At 37.4% G+C, this 25,705-nt stretch overlaps 1 protein-coding gene across 3 annotated transcripts in view; it reads left to right on the top strand.

Moving 5' to 3' along the window:
- SMAP2 (small ArfGAP2) overlaps positions 1 to 25,705 on the top strand; it is a 69,590-nt gene that overhangs the window by 6,795 nt on the left and 37,090 nt on the right. The window contains exon 1 of one of the 3 annotated variants that reach the window (XM_077150133.1): positions 17 to 668. The exons of the other annotated variants lie outside the window; for them this stretch is intronic. The gene's annotated coding sequence lies outside the window, so the exon portion shown is untranslated. Of the gene's footprint in view, positions 1 to 16; positions 669 to 25,705 lie in introns of those variants that run through there. 3 annotated transcript variants of the gene reach the window in all.

The following is a 25,705-nucleotide window of genomic DNA, read 5'->3' as shown; positions in this document are numbered from 1 at the left end:
GGAAAGTTAAATATAGAATTACCATATGAACTGGCAATCTCACTACTTGGTATATACTCAAAAGATTTGAAAGCAGGGACTTGAATCGATACTTTCACACTGATACTCATAGCAGCATTATTCACAATGCCAAAAGATGGAAGTAACCCAAGTGTCCATTAACCATGTGCTGGTTTGAAAGAATATATGTCGCCTAGGAAAGCCATGTTTTAATCAAAATCCTATTTCATAAAGGTAGAATAACCCCTATTCAATACTGTATGTTTGAAACTGTAATCAGAGCATCTCCCTGGAGATGTAATTTAATCAAGAGTGGTTGTTAAGGTGGATTAGATGACGACACGTCTCCACCCATTTGGGTGGGTCTTGAGAAGTTTCTGGAGTCCTATAAAAGAGGAAACATTTTGGAGAATGAAGGAGATTCGGAGAGAGCAGAGAATGCTGCAGAACCACGAAGCAGAGAGTTCATAAGCCAGCGACCTTTAGAGATGAAGAAGGAAAACGCCTCCCGGGGAGCTTCATGAAACCGAAAGCCAGGAGAGAAAGCTAGCAGATGATACTGTGCTCGCCATGTGCCCTTCCAGCCGAGAGAGAAGCCCTGACTGTTCACCATGTGCCTTCTCACTTGAGAGAGAAACCCTGAACTTCATCGGCCTTCTTGAACCAAGGTATCTTTCCCTGGATATCTTTGATTGGACATTTCTATAGACTTGTTTTAATTGGACATTTTCTCGGCCTTAGAACTGTAAACTAGCAACTTATTGAATTCCCCTTTTTAAAAGCCATTCCGTTTCTGGTATATTGCATTTCGGCAGCCAGCAAACTAGAACTGATAAGTGGCTAGACCAAATGTGGTATATATACACGCTGGAATATCATTCACCCGTAAAAAGAATGAAGCTCTGATACATGTGACAACATGGATGAGGCTTGAAGACATCATGTTGAGTGAAATAAGCCACACAGAAAAGGGCAGATACTGTAAGATCTCACTGATATGAAACAGTATAAGCAAACATGTGGGTCAGAATCTAGAATATAGATTACCAGGGGATGATGTGGGGATAAGTAATGGGAAGTTAAGGCTGAAAATGTACAAGTTCCTATTTGGAATGATGGAAACATTTTGGAAATGGATGGTCGTGATGGTAGCCGACAGCATTATGAACATAATAAACAGCAATGGATTGTATATCTGAATGAGGTTAAAAGGGGAAATGTTAGATTGTATATATGATAATAGAATAAAAAAATTGAAAATCCTTAGAATTGCATTACACAAACAGTGACCCCTAAGTTAAACGATAGGCCATAGTTAATGGTACAGTTATAAAAATGTGCTGTCATCAGTTGTAACCAATTGTCTACACCAATGGAAGGTATTAATAATAGGGCAGTATGTGGGAATTCTGTATTTTATGCAAGTTTGTTCTGTAAACCCACAACTTCTCTAATTAAAAAAATGCTTTATTCTCTAAAAATACTCTGGTTACTGGAAGCCACTATAAGGATGACTCACCCAATAATTCCCTAGTCTTTAAGCCAAAACCATTTCCTATTTATGGGTGTTCTGACACTTCACAAATGTACTTTGTGGTACCCTTGAGGATGGTCTCTGAATATTTCCTGACTTTTCAAACTTGTATGAGAGTAGACCAAGAAGTTTCTATGTGTAAAAATTTTCTATTAGTAGTACTAAATTTTAACTCTTATAAATTAATTTCTAGCTTTGCTTTACATTTGTTTTCCTTTGATAGGTAGATTATTGCTTGTTAAATATTATTCCTTTGAATGTGAATTTTACTGTCAATTTTAAATTATTTTATCTGTGGCATATTTTGAGAGAAAAAAAATTCCACTGGATATAGACAACTTAAGGATTTCTTCTGTTTGTAGTAAAAATCTTTCTCCGGCCAAGATCAGTAACTTTTTGGTTTTTACAGCTAATGCACCTTAACTTTGACAGTCATGGTGAGGTTTGACACAGTTTTGCTAAAAGTAATTTGCCAAAGTCCCCATTAGATTGCTTTTTATTATCAAAATGTTAAACCTATTCCCTGGAAGATACTTTCCTATTCATTCTCCTTGTCCTTTAAATATCATTTTGTGTCAGTGGGATAGAGTACAAAATACACATCCCTTAGGGGGATCTCTTTGCAAGCTCAGGAAATATTTCTTGAGCACCTGTTTTGTGTCAGACATTGCATGAGTATATATAAATGAAAAGACAAGCTCTTTGATCTCAAGGATTGTATAGTCTAATAGGAAAGCAGATGTGTAAACTGATATATGAGGCAATGTAATGATTATCATTATGGCATTGTGTGCATGGAGAAAGAAAGCATTGAAGAAGGCAAACAAGTCTGCCTCAGGAAGCCATGGCTTCAAAGAGAAAATTAGGCTGTGTGTTGAAGGATGAGTAAGACTTCGCAGGTGAATTTAGGGGACTTTGCGTTCTGGACAAAGAAAATATGTGGAGAGGCTCCAAGGAGTGCTGTATCGTGGGGGGTTGGGAAGAAAGATTCTTTAGTATATTTTTGCAATGTGTTGGAGAATGGCGAGAGGTAAGGTTTGATAGATAGGCAAGGGCCAATAAGGTTAAAATCCTGGCCCTGCAGTTGATTAGCGCTGTGGCGTTGAGATAATGAATATGCATAAAGTCTCATACTCCCTGTTGTATAAGAAGCCCATAGTTTTGGAGGTTCACCTGCCCAGGTAGAATTATATGTATTGCAGACAGGAAATGCTTTTTTTTTTTTAACTTTTTTAATTAATTAAAAAAAATTAACAAACAAAACATTTAAATATCATACATGAAATACTTTTAATTGCCAATCATTAAGAAAAGTCTGAGTACCATGCGTACAAAGTCTCCATGGAAGTTGTATTAAAAACTTCCATTGGTGCATTGTCTTCGAAAAGCCTAGCGAAATGCCAGCTGTAGATAATGTCATTTCTGGAGATGATGGCATTGATTTTTGAGACTGAATGTATTCTTATGCTCCAGCAGGTCATCATTTTGAATATTTGATATCTGCTCTTGGATACTCAGTGCTAAGGATGCATAGACAAGTAGCTTCAGCAGCACCTCTCAGTACACTTTTCAGCAAATCTATTCCGTTCAAATAATCTGATGTCATTATGGTATGTAGGTGGCAGCTTTTTCAGGCAGTTATCTATTAACTTTTTGGCACATGAGTCACTCTCTGTTTTTTCTCTTCTGCCTGAAATTCCATCTTTGAAATAATGTCATGCAATGGATCATTACAACACTTTACTCATTATGTACATTGCAGCTGGCTTTGTTTGTTATGTTGATAGAATCTTCCTGTGCCATAGAGAAGGGATGAAATAACTTATTAAATTTAAATTAAATTGACTCAATTGCTCTAAATGATAGCTCCCGTGAAAAAGACACCATGCAGGAATTTGCATAACACATACATATGTTCTACATTCCAATCATGCAATACCTAACTTTTGTTACTGTGTCTGCTTAAATCCTTATCACAGTTGTAGTTCTGTTTGAGCAAGAGGTCAGTTTAAGTAGATAACTACGAAGAAGTTCTGTCTTGGCCCTGGAATGTGACAGTTCAACATACCACATTGAAAAGATAGGAACCAAGTCTATGTAGAGTAGAATACTTTAAAGTTCATCCATCTTTACCAAAGTCTTCTATCATTAAGGCAATATTCCTGTATTGGTTAATTTTTTAAATCATAATTTCCCACAATTGACGTATCCACTAGAATGCAAGCTCTATGAGGGCAGGGGTCTATGCCTGTTTTGTTCACTCTCATATTACCAAGACCTAGAGCAGTGCTTGGCACTCTTCATGCTTTCCATAAATATTTGTTTGAATGTATGAATTGATTTTGGTGTCTCTAAATCTTTTGTTTCTTATTGGAAGAAATCTTTTAAAGGGTACCTGAATAATTGTTTAATTCTTAGGAAAGCTATTAGTTTTTTGGAATAAATAAGTTTTAAACTGTGTTTTAAAGGATGTATCAGTCAGGTTTTAAAAACAGAGGGAATTCAATATAGGGAGTGTGTTACAGATAATGTTAAGAACTGAGAAGTTAAATGGGCTGGTGAGGCAATCCAGAGATTAGTTGTTAGTCCCTTAAGGACAATAGAAGATGCTGATATTCCCAGAGGACGAGAGCCTGAGCTCTATGGTATGAGCCAGAAGCATGGGTAGAGGAGCTGTCTGGTGGCAGCTGGAGCCCAGGCAGAGTAAGGGAGGTGGCATTACTCTGACTTCTACACTCCCCCTGCCCTTTTATCCCCGCTAGTGCCTCCCATTGAGAGAACCTACCCAGAAGTCTGTTGGCAAGGGAACCTGGGAAATGTAGTTCCCTCTCTGTGGTTGCAGAGTGGAGCAAGGAGAGGATTTGAAAGCAAACAGGCAAAGTCCTGAAGGTGCTTACAAAATCTCCAAGATGTAATTCTTTCTCCTTGTAAATAAACAGTTGAATTATTTGGGACAAAGAGATAAGAAAGGTTTTCAGACAACTACAACATTTTGTGCTTCTGAAGGATCTGAACTGTCACTGAAACAATAGTTAGTCCCAGAAAGTAATGTGACAACTTAGCCACAAGTCGTAGAGTATATGACTAGGCAAATTGGCTTCTGTTGAATCTACATTAGATGGTTGGCCATTACCCAGAGCCATTTATCGTTTGGTTACTCAGAAAACGGGTTCTCACCCTATCAATTCTGAAAAACCTTTACACATGATGTATACACCTTGTCCCATCTACATCTGGATGATTTGAGTTGGTAACACTAAGAGGTATAAAGATAATTTTGAAGATTGCAGCCTGGTACAGTTGTTCTTTCCTTCATAGTTAGGTAATTAAGTTGGGGCTTATTTGTCTTGTGCCACATACTGTTTTAACTAGTCTTACTGTTTTCTTCTTCCACGACTTCAGATAGGTTTGCAATGGGTAAGGGATGTGACATCACTGATCTATTCTCTTCTATACTGGCCCTGACAAGTATTTGGTACTGTAAGGAATATTTCTGCTACTTTGTTTAAATGCAATGCTTCCTACATTATTGCAATTAATTGTCTTCTTGATTATGAAAATGTTTAATGAGTTACATGATTGCAAGTTCTGCCCTTTCTGAAAGTGCTTTTTTTGTCAACCAGGTCACCTGCATTTGGGTCCTTGCTACATTAATGAAATTGGTAGAACTAGGCTAGCAATGGTTTTCAGTGAAGTGTATTTTGCTTTTAGGCTGTTATTTTCTGTGCAAACACAGATAAGGAATCCTCATTGTTTGAGCTGTTACAGTCTGTAAAAATTACAGAGGTTTTGTTGTTTTTCTCTTTTCTATAAAATGAATTTCCTCTTGGCAGGTGCTTCTATATTCCATAGATGCAATTAAAATGTAATTTGGTATTTTAGAAAGCATATCCAACTGCTTTCCAGAGTACCAGGGTTTTTTTCAGCCAGTCCATTTCAACTTAAGAGGTACATCTAGGCATTTTTAAAGCCTCATGTTTAATAAGTATGATATTTTGTTACTGTATTTGACTCTTCCCTTTCCCAAACTTTCTCCTTCCCTACCCTACTCTTCTGGATCCTGTATTTCCCCACAGGCTTTGTGGCTGCCAGTCCATTGATGGCTGAACTGCAGGTCCCTCCTCAGTGGAAAACCCCACAGATGAGCCAAATCTACCTACAGCTGTGGCCATCCTTCAGCGTAAGGTTGCCCTAGTGGTTGTTTCCAGTTTGTCTAGCTTTTGCCCTGCCTCTTATGCTCCCTCATGTGTGGCTGAAACTTGCCCTGAAATTCTGCCCTTGTAACATATTGCTGGTTAGTAACAGGATTTTATTACTGTTGCTTTTCATTTTCAATTAATGTTAATTTTCTGAGATTCTTGTTGACCATAGCCCTGTTTTCCCCCAATTTGTATATTTCCTACGGGTATTCTGGTTTGCTTTTAATGACATATGGAATACAGTTTATTTACACAGTACTGGATTTCGCGAGGCTTCATGGAGAATGTTTTATTGATTTATTTTTCACTTCAAGTCACAGCTTTCAAAAAGAAATTTCTTAATATGAAACAATGAGAACCAGGTCTCCTAAGACTTTGTGTCATTTCTCCTTACCCCCAAAAAACAAATGCATAAACATTTCTCATTTCATAATATATTGAAAAACAGTTAGCAAATGTAGAAGTGGGAGAGGACCTACTGTTAGCTATAGCTGATAAACATGCCCTAACAGTGATTTAAGCAAATAGAGCATCTTTTCTTTTCCTTTTTTCAAAGAGCCGTGTTGCCTTTTGCAGCGGTGGCTAGTGATGGAAAGACCTTAAATCCCCAAGCTTCTACCCCACAGCTTACATCTATAGGTATGGTTTTACATGTTAATCCTGCATTACTTCACCTTATTTGTCTGAAGTACACACCCAGTGAATTTTAACTTCCTCTTTTCTTGCCTCATTGGAAGTCCCCGAATGTGTGGATTTAGAAATGAGTTCTCTAGTTTTTCTAGCTTTGAATTTAAAATCTGTCTTGGGATGCATTGTTTAGATGGTTGTTTTTGTTCCTATGCCTTGGAAAAGTAATTTCCTAAAGACCTTTCCCAATGAGCTGGTAACAGCCCGTGCTGCACTGTAAAGACTGGTGGGTGGGTGGGTGGGTGTGGTGGTTTTGTTTTTTTGATACTTTACCTCTCCCCTTTTTACTGACAAACTCTCAGATGAGAAACAGGAAGGAAACTCTCTGTTCTCACCATGATTTTTTTTTTTCTCTTTCAAAATAGCTGTAAACAACAGAGTTAATGGAACCCAATTTAAGAGTGACAAATGATTTGAGGGGAAAAAAAAGAATTTAAAAATTCAGCCTATCCTGCTATGCCAAAAACCATTTTTACTGAAAGAATAGCTCTTTGGAACTGGAGTTGAGCTTTGTCTACCTGAAGGTAGGCGTAAGAAGTTTGGTTAGAGTAATTGTTTCAGGTGAGGAAACATTCAAGGAAAAGTCTTTCCTACAGTGTGGATTGATCTGTTAACCTTCCCAGCTCATACATGATAGAAAGAAGTGGAGCATTGGAATCAGGAAGACTCTAGCTGATTTATCCTGAACACTCTGACTTGGTTCTCAGCCTAGTCTGTGAAAAGAACTGGCCCGACACAAGTGACTCAAATCATGGGTCTGATATTATGGGCAGAGTAAAAATAGAACCCAGTTTCATTAGACTTCTCATGCATTTGAGAAAAAAAAAGATTTGTTGCCATGGGAACAGACTCCTAGACTAGTTCTTTTTTTGTCTTGTGGGTTTTTTTGGGGGGTGGGGGGCAGTAGCCTTTGTATTTGTTACCTAAACATCATTAAATGCTGTAAACCTTTATTTTTTTCTGATTATGAAAGTTAGCCATATTGCTGATAAAAATTATTGGAAAGTATGAACAAGTATAATTGTGGAGAAGGTATTTCCCTGTAAACCTTATCACCCACTTTTTTAGTTGAATTTATACCATACAGTAATTTTATATCATTATTGTTTTGCTCAACATTTATCATAAGCATTTGTTTAAAACATTTAATACCGATCATTTGAATATATCATTATTTATATAACTTTTGCCCATTTGTTAGACATTTTGGTTTTTAGTTTTTTAGTATTAATGTTACAATGTGAAATTTTGTGTTGCTATTACATTTTTAGGTTATATGCTCAGATTCAAGTAATTATATGGACCCTCAAATTTTAAGAAGTTGTCGGGAGATTCCTCTAGGTTGAGCCCAGGTAGCAATGGCCTTACTATAGGGTTGTCATTCTGAGCTGTTTTATTGGCATGGACTTGTGTTGAGGAAAGGAATGGAGAGATGGGGAGAGTCCCAGTTTGACCATAAAATAAAGGCCAGCTTCATGAAACATGCACAGCAAGATGGGCCAGTGCTCCCACATCAAATACCTAACGTGTAGAAATGTTGTAGTGCCATTGATTAGCGTCTTGTATGGTTTATACAGGCCTCCTTCATTTAAATTCAGCCCCCTGATAAGGTAAATTATAGGCCCTACATTTTTAGACATTTGTCTCATGTATCTCTGTATACCCGGTGCACAGTGTCTGGCACATATTGCCATGTCGCCATCCTGGTCAGTATTATTCTGTTAAGGTGTGTACAGATCACATTCTTTGTTTTGTTTTCTGGCAGTCACTTCATACTATTAATTCATGTAGTAGAATATCTGTGACATTCTAGGAAGTTGGACAGGTGAATCTCATGGTTGCTTTGTGATAATTGTTCATTTATACCATTTCCTTTGTGTGCTTCTGGCATCTGTGTCGCATCGAAAGCTAGAGCCAGTCACAATGCTAGTAGTGCTGGGCCCTTTCAGCCGAAAGTTTTAGTGTAACACGTCTTGGGAAAAATCTAGCATGGGGTGTGAAACAGGAGGCTAAAATAGCACTCCTTTAGCCCTTTTGTGGGATGGGAGTAAATATTTAGACACTGTTCTCAGGTGCCATAGAAATTAATAACAACCTTGCTGCAATTTCAGAATCTTTCCTTGTACCCCTGGAACAGGTTTGTTGAATTTGAGGAACCTTAGTTTGGCTCTTTCAGAAGCTGTGATTTTTTTCCTAGAGACCTACATAAAGTTTCCTTTGCAGGATCTTTTTATCCACCTGGCTGGCTGGCATCTCTGCCTATTTCCCTTGCTTCACACCTTTTGATCTGCACCTCAGTGTATCCAGGTCTGAAATGGATCCCTCACAGAGCAGGAAACACCTAGGTTTCGAAACATGACGGAGATTTTTTTTTTTTCTTCTTTTTGAAAGGCAAATCTCTATGTTTGACTTTACTCTCTTACACCAGGGCTGTTTTGATGACTGGCATTCAGTGTGCCACTGGCCTTACCATCCTGTACTTTGATCCCAAAATTCATTTATATTCTGCGGTTTGTTTAGAAATAGAGGTCTAGCTTGTTTGGATACAGTTGCGATTCGATTAAACTGGCACTAATTTTTCAGTCTGTTTGCCTTGGGTTGGAGCTTCTCAGATCTGTCAGGAAAACTGCTGCAATCATTTTTGGGGAGTTCACATGTTTCTGTTCTTGCGGAAGGTTTTATATAAGGTCTCTGCTGGGTAAAAGGTATGCGTTTTCTTTGAAACAATTGAAGAACATTTTCTGCCTGGTCACTTTTTCTTGAGCTGTAGTGTGTTACACTCTTCTCCCCTTCTGGCCTTCCTTTGAGGAAGAGGAGTGAAGGTGTGTGTGTGTGTGTGTGTATGTGTGTGTGTGTGTGTGTGAATAAGCCTTCATACCCAGTAGCAGAGAATGAATTGTTCGTTATAATGAAAAAGAAAATCTAAAGAATAGGATCTCAGTTTAGTGACCGTTTATTGTGTGTGGTTCCTCTAGAGAAACGTCTCTCAACCTTAGCACTATTGACATTTTGGGTACTTCTTTATTGTGGGGGGCTGTCCTGTGCATGGAAGGATATTTAGTAGCATCCCTGGCCTCTGCCCACTAGATGCCAGTGGCACTTCCTCCCCTCCAGATGTGACAATCAACAATGTCCCTAGACATTGCCATTTCCCCGGAGGGGCAGGGGTGGGCAAAATGGCTCACTGACCTTGCCTACCATGCAGGAGGCCCAGGTTCGATTTCCAGCCCATGCACTTGTCAAAATAAAAATTTGCTCCTCTTGAGACCACTGCTCTAGTGGTAGTGTTTGAATGTGGACTTTTTAAAGATCCACTTTTATATTATTCCTTTATTGCTTAACTTTTTTAAACAGTTAACATATATTAAGTGCTTACTCTATATAGATGAATGCCAGTACTTTTAATTATAACATTTTTTTAAGTCCAAAAATCAAAGTTTTATTATTTATCAATAAGAATCAGTTTGAAAATACAATGGAAAAATAGCCCATTCATAATAATCAGATCTCTAAAAATACCTGGAAATAAAATTACTAAGAAATGTTCAAAACCCATAAAAAATTATAATAGTTTACTGAAGGACGTGTCAAGATTTGCATAGATGGATAATTAAATCTGCATAAGAAGTCTCAATATTGTTAAAGACAAAGCCAATTCTTCCCCAAATAGTCTGCAAATGAAATACAATTAAAAAAAATTAAAATCCCAGTGGAGTCTTTTTTTTTAATTTAAAATGTTATTTCTGTTTTATGTGGAAGAGTAAGTGTTTGAAAATAGCCTTATAATTCTGGGGGGAAAAAACTGTAAGAAAATAAAACCTGGTCTACAAGATATTATAAAGAGCTATAAAATTATAAAGGGCAGAGTGGTGCCAACTAGGAAAAGACACCTAGAGAGCGAAGTAGAATAGAGTCCAGAAAATAACCCACGTCTATCCATATGGGATTTCACACATGCTGAAGGTGACATTTCAGATTAGTGGGGGAAGACTGAATTATTCAATAAACATTTCAGGGATAACAGTCTATTTATAAAATTAACAGAGTTTTCAAGATTTAAATGAAAAAAAAAAAAAAAAACCAAACCAAAGCAACAACCACCAAAAAATCATTTGAAAAAAGTACAAGAAAAATATCCTTAGGAACTAGGAGTGGGGAAGAATTTCTTTTGACTGATATAAAAATCAGGAGCCATGAAGAAAATGATGAGTTGATTAGATTACATGAAAATCAGAAACTTTTGTAAAACTCTGCTTCATCTTACTCCATCCTTCTCCCCTAGGAATTTCCTGAAGTTAATAGGTGAAGTAATAGCAGTGGATGGGAGATGGGAGCTGGAAGGCAAGGAGAGCGAGTCCTGGCAGGACACACAAGGAGTCTTTGCTATGCTTTGCTTTGAGCTTGGACATTGCTCCCTGTTCAGATAAGCACAGCAGATTTCCCACTTGGAGTCTGATAAATTTTGAAATGTCCTTTAAGTTCCTAGTGGGTTTTTTGTTTTTTGTGTGTGTTTTTTTTATTGTGAAAAATAACATATATACAAAAAAGCAATAAATTTCAAAGCACACTGGAACAATTAATTGTAGAACAGATTTCAGAGTTTGGTATGGGTTGCAATTCCACAGTTTTAGGTTTTTACTTTTAGCTGGTCCAAGACACTGGAGACTAAAATATCAATATAATGATTCAGCAGTCATACTCATTTGTTAAACCCTACGTTCTCTGTATAACTCTACCATCTCCTTTGATCTTCCTCTCAATCTTTAGGGGTATTTGAGCTTTGCCCTTTCTAACTTTTTCACGTTGGAAGGGGCTGTTGATAATATGGAATAGGGGATGGAATTAGTTCATGCTCTGGAGAGGCTGACCCTTCTGGGTTTCAGGACTTATCTGGCTTAGGAACCTATCTGGAGGTTATAGGTTTCTGGAAAGTAATCATAGTGCATGGAACCTTTGTAGAATCTTAGATAAAGCTCTAGGTGTTCTTTGTAGAATCTTAAATAAAGCCTTAGGTGTTCTTTAGGATTGGTAGGATTGGTTTTGGTAAACTATGATAGGTAGCTATCATAGTTTGTATCTTGATTGTGTCTTGTATAAGAGTGATCTCCATTTGAACCCTCAGCCACTGATACCTTATTTGTTACACTTCTTTTCCCCCTATTGGTCAGGATGACATTGTCAATCCCACAGTGCCAAGGCCATGCTCATTCCTGGAAGTCATGTCCCACATTGCTGGGGAGACTTTCACCCCTGGATGTCATGTCCCACATATTGGGGAGGGCAATGATTTCACTTGCAGAGTTGAGCTTAGAGAGAGAGAGAGGCCACATCTGAGCAAAAAGAGGTCCCCTGGAAGTAACTCTTAAATATAACTATAGATAAGTTAAGCTTCTCCACTACATAAATAAAATAAGCTCCACAAGAACAGCCTCAAGATAAAAGGCTTGGCCTATTAACTTGGGAATCTCTAATGTTTGACACAGTATCAGGGATTTCCCTCGTGGTAAAGTTTAGTATTTCCTTATTTTTAGTTCCATCCCTCCAGGGACTTTGCCAATACTTTCTCGTTATGCTTAACATACTCTAGGATGTATCTGGGCATTTCATTAAGCTTTACAGGATTATAGGCCCTCCTTTCATTCTGAGTGTGGGGGTTGTTTAAATGATCTATCCAGACAAGTTGAGTTAGATTATGTGATACAGAAAACATCAAGTTTTGAAATATTAGGTCCACATAGCAGAATTTGAAAGGATTGCCTAACTATTAGCTCAGCAATCCCTCTCTACAGATCTGCTCTCCAAACCTGTTGTTAGCTGTTGAGGTTGTGACTGAGATGCATAAAAACATGTATTTGTAAATGCTGCCAAGTCTGCAACCTAGGAAGCCCTGGCTGTGAGTTATAGATCTGGGCTAGGCCTTGTGCTTCCAGAATCTAGTGTCATGGTGCTATTCCTTCAACTAAAGGCAAAGAAATTAATCCTTTAGTCAATGTGATTGGGAGTCATGGGGGAAGGAGGTTGTCCCAGAGATGGAGGGTGAAGAGCAATCTCTTTGGTTGGTGACCATACTAACTTCTTTAGTAGTTTCTTCCAAATATATGTGCCTCGTACCCCAAGGGGCAGGTTTACTTTCATCTTCAGTGTTTTTTTTTTTTTCTTCAAAATGTAAGCAGATATTGACTTTTGCAAGAGGAAGTAAGACTGCATCTTGACATAACCTACAAGTGTAAAGAACTAAATGTCCCCAGGTGGTTAAGAGAGTATTTCCTAGCAAACCAAGTTAGCAGAAGTGAGATCATGACGGATAGGAAATCAGTTTAATTATAATGTCAAGTTTTAAAATATCTGATCCACCTGGCAGCTTTGAAATGATTTCCTAACTGTTAGCTCAGCAACCCCTCCTTACACATCTACTCCCCCCATTCCCCCCACACTTGACTATCTTTGAGGTAGTCATGGAAATGCATTAGATATCTTATGAGATCTAATATTTGTACTTGTTATATTAGCTATAAATGTCAATTTTAGGGAGAATAACTTTGAATTTGCCCCAATGCCATCTTTTTCACATCTCTCATTCTTCACTGGGTCAGATGCAGAACAGTGCTGCTTGCTGATTGGGGTAGCGTGTGTGCTGTGAGCATCCTCGCTGGGATATTTTGGGGTGTAAAGCCATGATACAGACAGACACTTATGCCTGTGTCAGTCCCTATTCCTGAGTCCTGGCAGGCTCTCTGTTCCATTCCAGCTGAGCTTTTGCTGGAGTAATTGCCCACATGGAGCCTTCAAGCCAAACAATTGTTTGTAGTGAGATGGTCTCACTGTTTAGCTCCCAATGAAATAATCTCCTTCCTGCCCCCTATGAAAGCAGCTATTTTTTGTTTCTCCCTCCCCTTTCCAGAAAAGCCGTATCTCAGCCACCACTCTTCTAGCTTATTCATAAGTGCTTTAAGCAGGGTCTTTGTGTAGAGGAAATTGGCTAAAGCCAAAATATCATGCGTGGGCTAATGAGGAGACAAGGAACATTAAGGACACCCTTTTTCCTAACTTTTTATGTACAATGTTTAAATTAGATTTGTGTAATTGTCTAAGTAATAAATGATTTAATACCTCAAATCCATGTAAGAAAAATATTTATGCTAGATTTAAAAAAATATATATTGAATTAGGCAGTTGTTACCTAAAGGAGCTCACAAAGAATGACAACAATCAGAAGTACAATACCAACAAAGAAACAACCATAGATTAATGCCACAAGACGGACAAAGTGCTATGAGAGTCAGAATAGGAAGGAGAAAGTGGCTGGAGCAAGATTTTCACCAGAAGAGGTCCTGCACATAGAGAGAAAAGCCTACAAACACTGTTTGTGAGGATTTTAGGTTGACCAGGAAAAATATAAGTAGTCCAGTTTTCCTTATTGGTCAAGGCTTAGGACCTCTGAAGTATGAATTCAAGAAGGAGAATATAAAATGGTAACCTGCTAGTCCCATGTCTGTCCTGTTTCTCTTTCCTGTTTTGAGTTGCTTCATCTGGATTTTTTATGCTTTCTGCACATTGTTGCTGCTACCTCTGCATAAAGCTCCGGCTTGTATATGGATACAAATCACTTCCTTTAATTCTTTCCCCTGAGACCCTGTTGAGACCGTTAAGAACTTTGAGTACAAAGGGGGATAAAGAAAAGGAAGTTTCATATATCACAAAATGTAAGAAACTAAAAAATAGGCATCCTTTAAAGATTTAGGTTGCTGATCCTACCTTAGCTTATTCCCAGGCCCTGCTCCATTTCATGATTCTGAAGTCTCCGTGCCCTAGCTTTTTAGGGCCGACATAGCTTCTTAGTCACCTTGCTTGATATCTTTTTTCTCCTCCATGTGAAAGGTGCCATTTAATGAACCACCACCCTGGAACTTGCTCCAGTTGCTGTAATTCTAAAGAATTAGATCTATAGAGGTCAAAGCCAAACCCACTTTCTTATCCTCCTGTCCACTGAGGGCTCTTTACTCCTTTCTCAGATAGAAGTATAGACCTCTTCCTGGGGTTATTGGCTTGATGAGCCCCGTCCTTTTATTTAACAACTGTATACATACTATTTATTTTAAGAGAAAACTTTTATTTTGACTGCATAAGTTTTAGAAATGTTTAAACAGCAAAGCATATTCTAAAAATAACAAAGGTTAAAAAAAGTAAAAATAAAAAAACAAATAGTTCAAAATATCAATTCCCTTAAATTAATCCATGAATTTAGGGTAAATTAATAGAAATATTACCAAGTTTAGCTGGGGGTGTTGTTGTCCCTTAGTTTTTGCTTTGTGTTATTTTTAAAACCAGCCAAAATTTATTGAGGTCAATTTTAAGTTACTTTTACAGTAATGGCTATTTGATTTATAAGATGCAGCTATTGCTCTAATAACAGCCCATTGCATATACAGATGGTCTTTATTGTTTCAGATATCTCCACCTGGTCATGTCAGACTTCATTTAATGTCTTAAGTAATGGTGGATCTTTTATTTCAATCAAAATACAACATTTGCACTGTCCAATTATAGAGGTTCAATGAGTGGAAATTATATATTCATAGGAATTATATTAAACACTACCTTAGGAATTATAATAAGGGCAAATGTAGCATCAATTAAATAACAGCAGTTAAAATAAGAAAAGTTAAAATTACTTGTAAACGGAGAAAAGAAAGGCAAACACCCTGCTGTGGTTTTAAATATTCAGGGGATCATCTGCTTTGAAATTTGAATCAAACCTGAAGGTAACCCTGGATCCCTCAGCCCTCAAGAGTTTAGCCACTTCCCCTTCTCAGTACTTTCTGCAGTACTGAGTATTAGGTGTTCTTGTTGCAAATTTAGTCAGTGAAGTTTAAACTGAATTTTTTTTTAATTGTAGAAAAATAACATATATACAAAAAAGCAATAAATTTCAAAGCATACTGCAACAATTAATTGTAGTACAGATTTCAGAGTTTGATATGGGTTACAATTCCAGGTTTTTCCTTCTTGCTGCTCCAAGACACTGGAGACTAAAAGAAATATCAGTGTAATGATTCAGCAGTTGTACTCATTTGCTAAATCCTTCTTATCTGTTATAACTCCACCGTCTCCTTTGATCTTTCTCCCAATCTTTAGGGGTATTTGGGCTGTGCCCATTCTAGTTCTTTCATGTTGGAAAGGGCTGTTAATAACATGGGATGGGGGATGGAACTAGTTGATGTTCTGGAGAGGCTGACCTCTCTGGGTTTCAGGACTTAGCTAGCCTAGGAACCCCATCTGGAGGTTGTAGGTTTCTGGAAAATAATCATAGTGCATGGAACCTTTGTAGAATCTCAGATAAAACCTTAGGTGTTCTTTATGGTTGGCAGGATTGGTTTTGGTTGGGAGTTTGCAAACCATGATAAGTTCAATTAAAGTTTTTGAATCTTAGTTTTAAGCTGTGAATTTCCAGACTGCAAAGATGTTGCTCAGTTTGGAGATTTTTCACTTGAGCATAATTTTTTCTTTCATTTGATTTTCTTCACAAAATTTTTCAAATATTTCTGTTTTCCTCTTTCAAGTTTTTTTTGGTAAGGGAATATTTAAGTTAGTAGCATTAATGAATGTCTTCAAATTGACCTCTGGCTGATAGTTTAGGTGGTCTCTATTTTCTGATTCACTTTTTGTCTAATTCCAAACTACCCACCCACTTCACTCACATCACCTCCAGTGCAGGCTAGTACTTTGATGTTACAAACACTAAGTAAAGCAATGCTTAATAAAAACGGGAAGAAGTGCACCTCTAGAGGACACAGTAGATCTTTCTGAAAAAGAGAGAGTAGGCAAATTGATCCTCTCTAGCACAGTTTCTGTCATTTATTTTTAGTTGGCTCTCTTTATCATTTACAGTGTGTTTCATTTGTGTGTTTGAGTTTTCATGAAATTTTTTCCCCTTCTTCAGTTCCCACACTCTGCTTCCATCCCACAGCTCCTTGGGAAAGCAGTTTTAGACTTTTCAGAAGATGAGTGTTTTCAACCACACTATCTATTATTATCCTCTGAAGTTCTGCATTCTTCTGAGAGTCACTTGGGATTGGAGGGATTTTGATGCCTCTTTGAGTGAGTATGTCTGTCCTTGAAGGCAAGCCATCATCATTCTATGAAATGAAAGCTTAGGGGGCTTGCCTTTCTGTTCTTTTTCAGAAAGATCAACTGTGTCCTCTAGAGGTGCACTTCTTCCCGTTTTTATTAAACGTTACTTAGTGTTTGTAACATCAAAGTATTAGCCTGCACTGGAGGTGATGTGAGTAAAGACTTTATCGGCTTGTGTAATCAGTCTAATCTTCTCACTGACTTTACCGTACTCTTCCATGCAGATAGAAAAATCTTTGACTAGCTCTTTTTTCTCTCCTTGAAGTATGTGAACTCTTTTCTATGAAAACAATCATAGCAGCACATACCAGAATCTCCCAGGGAAACCCCAAGAGACTTGGGCCTTTTCTCAGGCTTTCAGACAGCACCACCAGGGCACTGCACAACTGCTCCACAACTGCATAGAAAGACATTTTTGTGGCAATCAGAAAGTCCACAGTGGTTCCAAAGGGTACTGCAGCTCTGTCTCTGATTGTCAGTATTCTGCGGGCTGTGACTGACCACATGGAACCCCATGGGGTGTTCCATCTCTAACCTAAACAAGTGCCTGGCAACTGGAACAGAATATCTTTGGAACTGCGGGAGAGAGGACAGCCAGGGTCTATAAAACAGTACTCTCTAATTTTGCTCTGCTCACTGCACAAATACAAAGTAATAATATTTGTGCAATACATTTAGGGAAGTGAAAAGGACTGATTGCAGCCAGGGATCAGCCTTGCAGCTTGGGCTGCTCTAGAACCCAACTAGCTCTATAGCAAACCTGGGGAATAACAAAGCAGGTCCAGGCTATAATCCCTTCCCTGCACCTGAGCATGTCAGAACATAATGGTGGAGCATGTTGCACTCAACAACTCATATGCCTTGTGTTCCTGGGGAGGCTCATTCTCCTGATTTAAAGTTTCCTTCTGCAGCCTAATCCTGCCTACCGAAGTCACAGGGATAGCCCTCCTGAAAGTGCTCTCTCCCCTGTGATAGGACAGCAAAGGCAGAAACGGGCAGAGGTCTAGAAGGCTTCACCAAAGGTATAAACTTAAGAAATCTAGATTTCAGTCTTAAGAACTCAGGAGCAGTCAGTTGCTCCTGGCAGTGTCTTAACGTTTCATAATTTTTAGTGAAGCTAATTTGTCCTTGTTCAATCCAAGCATTTCTGAATGTGAGCAACTCTCTTCCAGTGGTGGCTCAGTGACCCAGGCCCTTGTATCATGGCCCTACCATCTTGAGCACATGTTCCCAAGGTTGTTATGGGGATGGTCTCCCATCTACCAAGTCATCTTCACAATGGTGGTTTACTCTGTGGAGGGAGAATATCCTTCTTTAGCTGAAGTTGCTACCTATTTTTTCTTTAAACTGCATCTCACTCTACTGGTATCTCCCTGGTAGACTCAGACCCACTGCCTACTTATCTGTCCATTCAAACTCTATTCTGAATGACTTGGTCCAGTACCTTTACCTATACAGGAAATGAGAGAACCACTAGCAGAGGCAGTTCTGAGGGTTTGGGCTGCAGATCCCTCTATGTATGTGGAGAACAGAGGCTCTGTTCAGTCCAGATGGTGTGGGGAAGAAGTGGCCAAATGCCTGATTAAGTAAGAAGTATTTCTTTGTTTTTATTTCATTCATTTTATAGCCATTTAAACATTTATAACCTGTTTCTGAAAGATTTAAGACACTGATGTGGGTGGGGGGGGTAGACATTGGAGAGGATTTTAGTCAGTGTTTTAAGTTGCAAGTAACAGAAACATAACGGAGAGTAGCCTAAACCAATTTAGGGATTTAAGTATATTGAGGTAGCCCACAGATGGCAGAGCTGCAGCAGTCAGGACAGTCCCCCACCCCAACCAAAACGTTGGGTCCCTCTGTTTGGGTCCCATCCCTGTGTCAGGAAAAGGCCTTTGAATATCTGAGGGTAGGTTTTTCTGTGTGGCAGAACATGACAGTGGCATCTGTACAGTTTTAAGAGGACATGATGTTTTTGCTAGTATATAAAAGTAATAAGAATTGATTCTAGAAAGAATTGATTCCAGATCATGGAAGAATTTAAGCCACACTTAGAAGTTTGGAGTTCACTTAGCATTGGAGAGGCCAGTTACATATCTTGACTGGGGCAATGACATCAGCAGAGCATTTCGTGGCAGAAAGTCCTTTCTGGAGCCTACAAAAAGCCCAAACTTCCCAGAGCCTACAAAAAACCCTGTCCTTTCCTTCCTGAGGAGTACAGATGAGTAATAATGGCATAGGCTGGTTGATTTGATAGTTCTTAGTTCCCAGATGTATCACCTAAGTACCCTAGTTAGCATTCACTTCTGGGATAGACAAAAAAGGAAGTTACAGACTAACCTAGAGTGAATCCCTACCTACTACTAATAAACTAGGGAAATAAGATTGATAATGAGCTAAATTTACTGAAGTTAATTTTCCTTACTTCAGTCATTTCAGAGTAGCTTGATGAATTTGAGGTAGAGTTACTATCTTTTAGAACTGAAATAGATTTTAGACATAATCTAATCCAGGTAAGGAAGTTGACTCAGAGATGGATTGATTGAACTAAAATCACACAGCTTTTGTGATACATCTTAGATAATCTTTAGCTCTGTGGATAGCAGGGGCCAGGCAAATGACATGAGATATGTAAAAGCATGTTACCGGACTAGTTCAGAGCAAGTATTAGTTTCCTTGGACCTAAAGGAAATGAATAGCCAATAAGTAGAGTTGCTGAGCAAAGCTGCTGCACCCAGCTATGGACATGTGCTCTATTTTGCCCTCTCACTTTTTACTGTCTTATTTCTTTAGACTTTTATTTCTTCCTATAGGCTCTTTTTAATTCTGTGTTCTTCTCTTGCCCAGGACTGAGCAAAGTCAAAGAAGATCCATTATCTGTAAATAATGCTAATAATTAGAGAAAGATGAAGAATGTCTCTTTTTCTTCCATTAGACCCCAGTCTGCTTGTGTTGATTTCAAAGTGTTTCAGGCTTAATGTCTTTAGAGAAAAGCCATTTTAAGTTAACTGCTGAAATGATGAAGATGTTGATTAATTAATCCTTTCACTAAATGAGTATAGCAGCATTCAACTTCACTAACTTCCTGTTTTAGTTTCCCAGATGCTAAAAAAAAAAAAATACCATACCATGGGTTGGCATAGACAATGGGAATTTATTACCATTTGACCTAGGAGAAGTCCAAAATCTAGGCGTCAGTGATGATGCCTTGCCTACCCACCCCCCCACATACACACATTCCCAAGATTGGCATTCTGGGGCTGGCTGCTGGCAATATTTGGGCCCTTCACTTTTCTGTCTCAGGGGAATGCACATGGTGATGCATTCTCCTTCTTCTCTGGGTTCAGGTGACTTCTGGTTTCTCTCCGGCTTTCTTGCTCGAATTTTATTCTCCTTACAAATGACTCCAGTAAACTGGATTAAAGCTCAACCTGATTCAGTTGGCCTCACCTTAACTAAAAATTACACCTTCAAAAGGTCCTATTTATGATGGGTTCATACCCCCAAGAATGGATTAAGACCATGTTTTCCCCCCCCACCCCTGGGGTACATAATTCAACCTATACATCTCCTTTTTTCTGGTTACCTAGTGGAAGGATAACCTTGCTTTGCTTCATCTGCATTGATGTGGTAGCAATCTGATTGCTACATCTGTTATATCATTGATCTCCTGGATCGAGTTGGTTGAGCTGGCTTATATTTCATTTGAGTGTTTGAGTAGTTGCTCTCTTCTGCTAGAATCTGTAAACCAACATCTTTATTTTGCATATTTTTATATCACAGAAGTACAGAACAGGACCAGGAGTTAAGAAATGTTAAGAAGGCAGGTTAATGAGACTCAGTATAAATAAAGCATCTCTAATAATCGGTGCCATCTAATAAAAGAACTGGCCATATTTTGAATTGTGGTCCGGCTTAGCACTGGTCCTGCTGGTCACTGTGAAAGGGGCTCCAGCATTCAGGGAGAGGTTGAACTTGACTTACTTTAGATTCTTTGGTATAGTATTTACTTTTATTTTTTTAATTAATCTCAGAAATGTTTCAGTTTACTTTGTTTCAGACATCTAAGGTTTAACTTCTGCTGTATTTTCGAATATGTGAATGTGGACAGTGCCTTTTTATGACAAACGGAAACAGCATTCTTGCAAGATTGACTGGATGGAAATGGATTTCTCTTGCAAAGCATTCTGAGAGCAGGGGTTGATTGAGTAAGCCCTTATTTTGGTCTCATGGTTCCTCAAAATGTTTGAACTTTCAGAAGTTCGAGGTTTTAGAATAGGGAACTGGGTGAATTTTCAACAGCCCTACTTAATTTCTCCAAGACGACACTGGTGTTTCTATACATTTTTCTCTATAGTGAATCAGAGAATCTATCAGGTGATAGAGGGATATAAAGAGTGAAACTGAAATAACTGGAATTAGAATTGTTTTTAAAACAAATACTACTTATCACTTTTACTTCAAAATATCATGTCTGACTTAATGAAAAGTGTAAAAGGGTATTAGCTTCTTTTTTAAAATCAGAGTTTATTATGTTCTTCCCTAGGTGTCTGTCACATTTAAATCAGTTTTCAGTACATATCAGACTCCATGAACTGAATGTGATCCTGTTTTTTAGGTTCATCAAGACCTAACATCTTTATAAATTGATTCTCCCTCTTTTGAATTTTCAGAACCATTGAAGGGTAAACAGGAAAGAACTTAAAATTACCTGGTAATTATTGAATAGAACTGTTGTAGTGAAGGGGCCAGGGCCATCTGTTCACCTGCCCTCTAATATGGAGCATTTCTCTACTATCCCTGAGGGTTGATCATCCAATCTTTGCTTGAACACCAGCACTTACTGGGATTTTACTATTTCTGGATAGACTGCACTTGTTTTCACACAACCTTAATTGTTAGAAAATTCTTCCCTAGAGTGTGCTAAAATCAACGTCTACTCATTGGCACTAGTTCTGCCTTCACAGACTCAGCAGAGTAACCTAATTCCTTGCCTGTGTGAGAGCTTAGCCTTGAAGTGTTTTAAAATGTTTCCCTTCATTTTTCAAAGCAAGAGACATTTGAATGAGTCTTTTATGTTGCTTATTGACGAGTACATTTAAGAAATATTATGTATTTTCTATTTGCTACGTTATGCTAAGTGTTTGGGATAATGATGAAGGGGCATGGTTCTTGCTCTCTAGAGCTCACAGTCTACTTAAGGCAAGAGGGACCTGTAAGCAACTAAATAATAAGATATTAAGTAATACAGGGCAAAACATACAGTGGGCTGTGAGCCTTAGAGAAGGTCAAGCTTTACTCCACAGGAGGTCCTCACAGAAGAGGTGATATTGGACTGATTGGATTTTGAAGGTTGTCAAGCAGAGAATGGAGGAGAAAACCATTCCAGGTAGGATGAATGACGTAAGCAAAGACAAGGAGGTGTGAGTGCATCTCAGAGTGATGATTTGTGTAGCATATGTGACAAACAGACTTCTAAAGGGCTTTATGTGCCATGTGAAGGAGCTTCAACTTCTCCTGCAGCCAGGAAGAAGCCATGGAAGGTTGTGTTGTTTTGTTTTTAAAATATCTTTGCTGCTTTTCTCATTTCAAAAGTAATATACAAGCTCATTGCAAACAATTCAGAGAATATTTTAAAATACAGAGAAGAAAATAGATATTTTATAAGCTAGCTCCCCAGGTATACTAGTTTTTAATAGTTTAAGCATATTCTAGACATTTTTCTTTGCTTACATATATATTTATTCATATTTTAAACAAAAATGCAACTTCTCCATACTTATTTTTAACCTAGCCTTTAAAAATTAATATATCAAAGCATTATTTCTCTATAAAATAGAGAGCTATATAATTTTTCACCATTGTATGGAGAGATTTCTTTACATAATTTCCTGTTGAATTTTTACAAGTGGGACTTTTTAAAAAAAATGCTATTTCACTGAGATATATTCACATACCAAATAATCAATCCAAACTATACAATCAGTGGCTCACAGTATCATCATATAGTTGTGCATTCATCAGCACAATCAATTTTAGAACATTTTCATTATTCTGGAGAAAAAAATAAAACTAAAAAAGAACACCCAAAACATCCCATATCCTTTATCCCCCCCCATTTAATTTTTGTTTTATTACTCATATGCCCATACACTGAATGAAGGGAGTATCAGTCACAAGATAAAAGCTATATAGTTACACAGTCATCATCAAGAAACAAGTCTACTGGATTACAGTCAACAGTTTCAGTTACTTCTTTCTAGCTTTTCTCATATATTAGAAACTAAAAAGAATATCTGTATAGTGCATAAGAATAACCTTCAGAATGAGCTCTTGACTCTACCTGAAATCTCTCAGTCACTGAAACTTTGTTTTGTTTCATTTATTTCCCCTTTTTTGGTCAAGAAGTCATTTTCAGTCATATGATACCAGGGCCAGGCTCATCCCTAGGAGTCATGTCCCACGTAGGATAGTATATTTGCAGAGTTGGCTGAGAGAGAGGCCACATCTGAGCAACAAAAGAGGTTCTCTAGTGGTCATTTTTAGGCATAATTTTTAGTAGGCTTAGCTTTTCCTTTGCAAGAATAAGTTTTATAAGGGCCTCAGGTCCCAAGATTAAGGGCTTGACTTATTAAATTGGGACTCCCTAACACTTGAAAGATTATCAGAAATTCCCAATGTAGGGAAGTTTAATATTTACACATTTCCCTCATTTCCCTCTATAAGAAAGGATTATTTTTTTTTCCTTAATTTTTATTAGTTGTTCCAAACCCTGTGTCTCCTATGACTTTTTTTTTGTGCATGGGCAGGCACTGGTAATAGAACCCAGGTCTCCAGCATGGCAGGCAAGAACTCTGCCACTGAGCCACTGTGGCCTGCCCGGGAAAGGATTATTTTTAATTGTTTTTTTCTAAACAAATTTTACCTCCCTGATATATCCTAGGAACTCTTCTGTGTCTTAGGAATATGATAATTAATGACATGGATCTAGTTTCTGCTCGTATGGCACTTAGTTTATAGTAAGAAAGGCAGATGTTAAACAATCACACAAATAAACATAATTACAAAATGTGATAAGAGGAGGGTACAATGAAAGTTTATGACCTGAAGAAAGGCCTTATGTGTTGGAGATATATACTGAAGCATATGCAGATGAAATGGTATGATGCTTGCACTTTGCTTCAAAATAACCCAGGGTTGAAGATGAATGGATAAACGAAATGTGCACAAACATACACACTCCCACACCCATACACAGACACACACACACACACACACACACACACAATGGAATATTATTCAGCCATAAAAAGGAATGAAATTTCTGATACATGCCATTACATGGATAAACCTTGAAGGCATCATGTTGAGTGAAATAAGCCAGGCGCAAAAGGGCAAATATTGTATGAGCCCACTTACATTAAATAATTAGAATATGCAAATTCATTGAGATGGAAAGTAGAGTACAGTTTACCAGGGGGCAGGGGAATAGGGAGTAAATGCATAATGGATACAGAGTTTCTGTTTGGGATAACAGAAAAGTTTTGATAATAGATGGTGGTACTAGTAGCCCAACATTGTGGATATGATTAATATCACTGAATTGTATGCTTGGGAGTAGTTGGGAAGGAAGTTTTATGTTGTATATATGTTACCACAGTTTTTTTTAAAAGAGAGAGACAAAAGAGACAATGACAAATGCAATAGATGATACTGTTCTAATAATGGAGGAGAGAAGGACATTACTGGGGCAATTGAAAAATTGAAATTTACACTTTATATATTTCTATGCTTTATGTCAATGTTAAATTTCATGAACTTGATGTCTATACCTAATTTGGTTATATAAGTGAATATATTTATTCTTAAGAAATATACATAGAAGTATTAAGTGTTAGAGGAGCATGATGTATGCAACTTAATCCCAAATACTTAGAAAATAGAGAGATGACATGTAGGAAGGTAGAAAGCAAGCATGATATAACAAATGTGGCAAAATGTTAAAAATTGGTAAACTTGGGTATCTGGATAGGGGATATTGGCATTTTCTCTATATTTTCTATTGTTTTTGTAACTTTCCTGTATGCTTGAGATTATTTCAAAATTTAAAAAAAAGCAGTTTTGCAAGGATATTTGCAAGTAAGACTTCAAAATAAATTTTGCGCCATTAAAATTTACTTGTTTAAATATTATAAGTTGATTTTCAAATTCAGAAACTTATTTTGAATTACACTAAAATGTTAACAAAATATAACTTTATGCAATAATATTACTTTATGCAATGAAATAAAAATGATAAGAATACTTGTTACTATCTGAGCTTTGATTTGTCTGAATACAGTACACATTCGTCATGCTGTTTAACTCATTCTAATAATTCATATCTCTGTTTAAATGATAGGGAAGAAAATTTGTGAAGTATGTTCATAAAGTTAAATAATTTAAAGATCTAATAGGCATAAAATAGCTCCAATATTTTGGGAAACAGTACTTCACAGCTTTTCTTATTTTGTTTTTAAATACTTTAAGATTTTGTTGAAGACGTTTTACTTCCATTTGCAGAGGATTTGTACCTGTTTATGCTGCTAAAATCTTCCAGTTCTCAGTTGCTTACTGCTGATAAAGGCTTTACTGTTCAATCTTAGTTGTTTTTCCAAGCTCTGAAAACAATATAGATTTCACTTTTCAGTAACCAGTATAGTATTATTTTTAAATTTCCATTATAATGGTATGAACCATATTTGTGAAAAGTTAAAATTTTCAATACAGTTTTAGTGACTGGCTTGAATAGGGGACATATATTAGTTCTAAGTATAACAACCATAAAAGCCAAAAATCCTGGATCCTGACTCTAGATAATAAATATCAAATGTTTTGAGCCCAGTGTTTCTTACATACTCTGGAGTTTGATAAAAAATTTTTATAACAAATCCTGAAAATCAATAAATATAATTTAAAGTTTCCTTAAAACTAAACCTAAGCAATTCTGCCAAATTTAAACAATTCTAACCATTAAAAAATAATCCAAGAATAAGGAAAAGAGGTGGGAGTGTAACTGAAACAAGATTAGCCAGGAGTTAATAATTGCTGAAGCTGGTGGTTTATTATACTCTCTACTTTTTGTATGTTTGAACTTTTCCATAATAAAATGTAAAAA

The sequence above is a fragment of the Tamandua tetradactyla genome, chromosome 2 (assembly GCF_023851605.1).
Source record: "Tamandua tetradactyla isolate mTamTet1 chromosome 2, mTamTet1.pri, whole genome shotgun sequence".
NCBI classification, from domain to species: Eukaryota; Metazoa; Chordata; class Mammalia; order Pilosa; family Myrmecophagidae; genus Tamandua; species Tamandua tetradactyla.
Note: the sequence above shows the minus strand (reverse complement) of the source record. Positions and strands in the feature narration are given on the sequence as shown.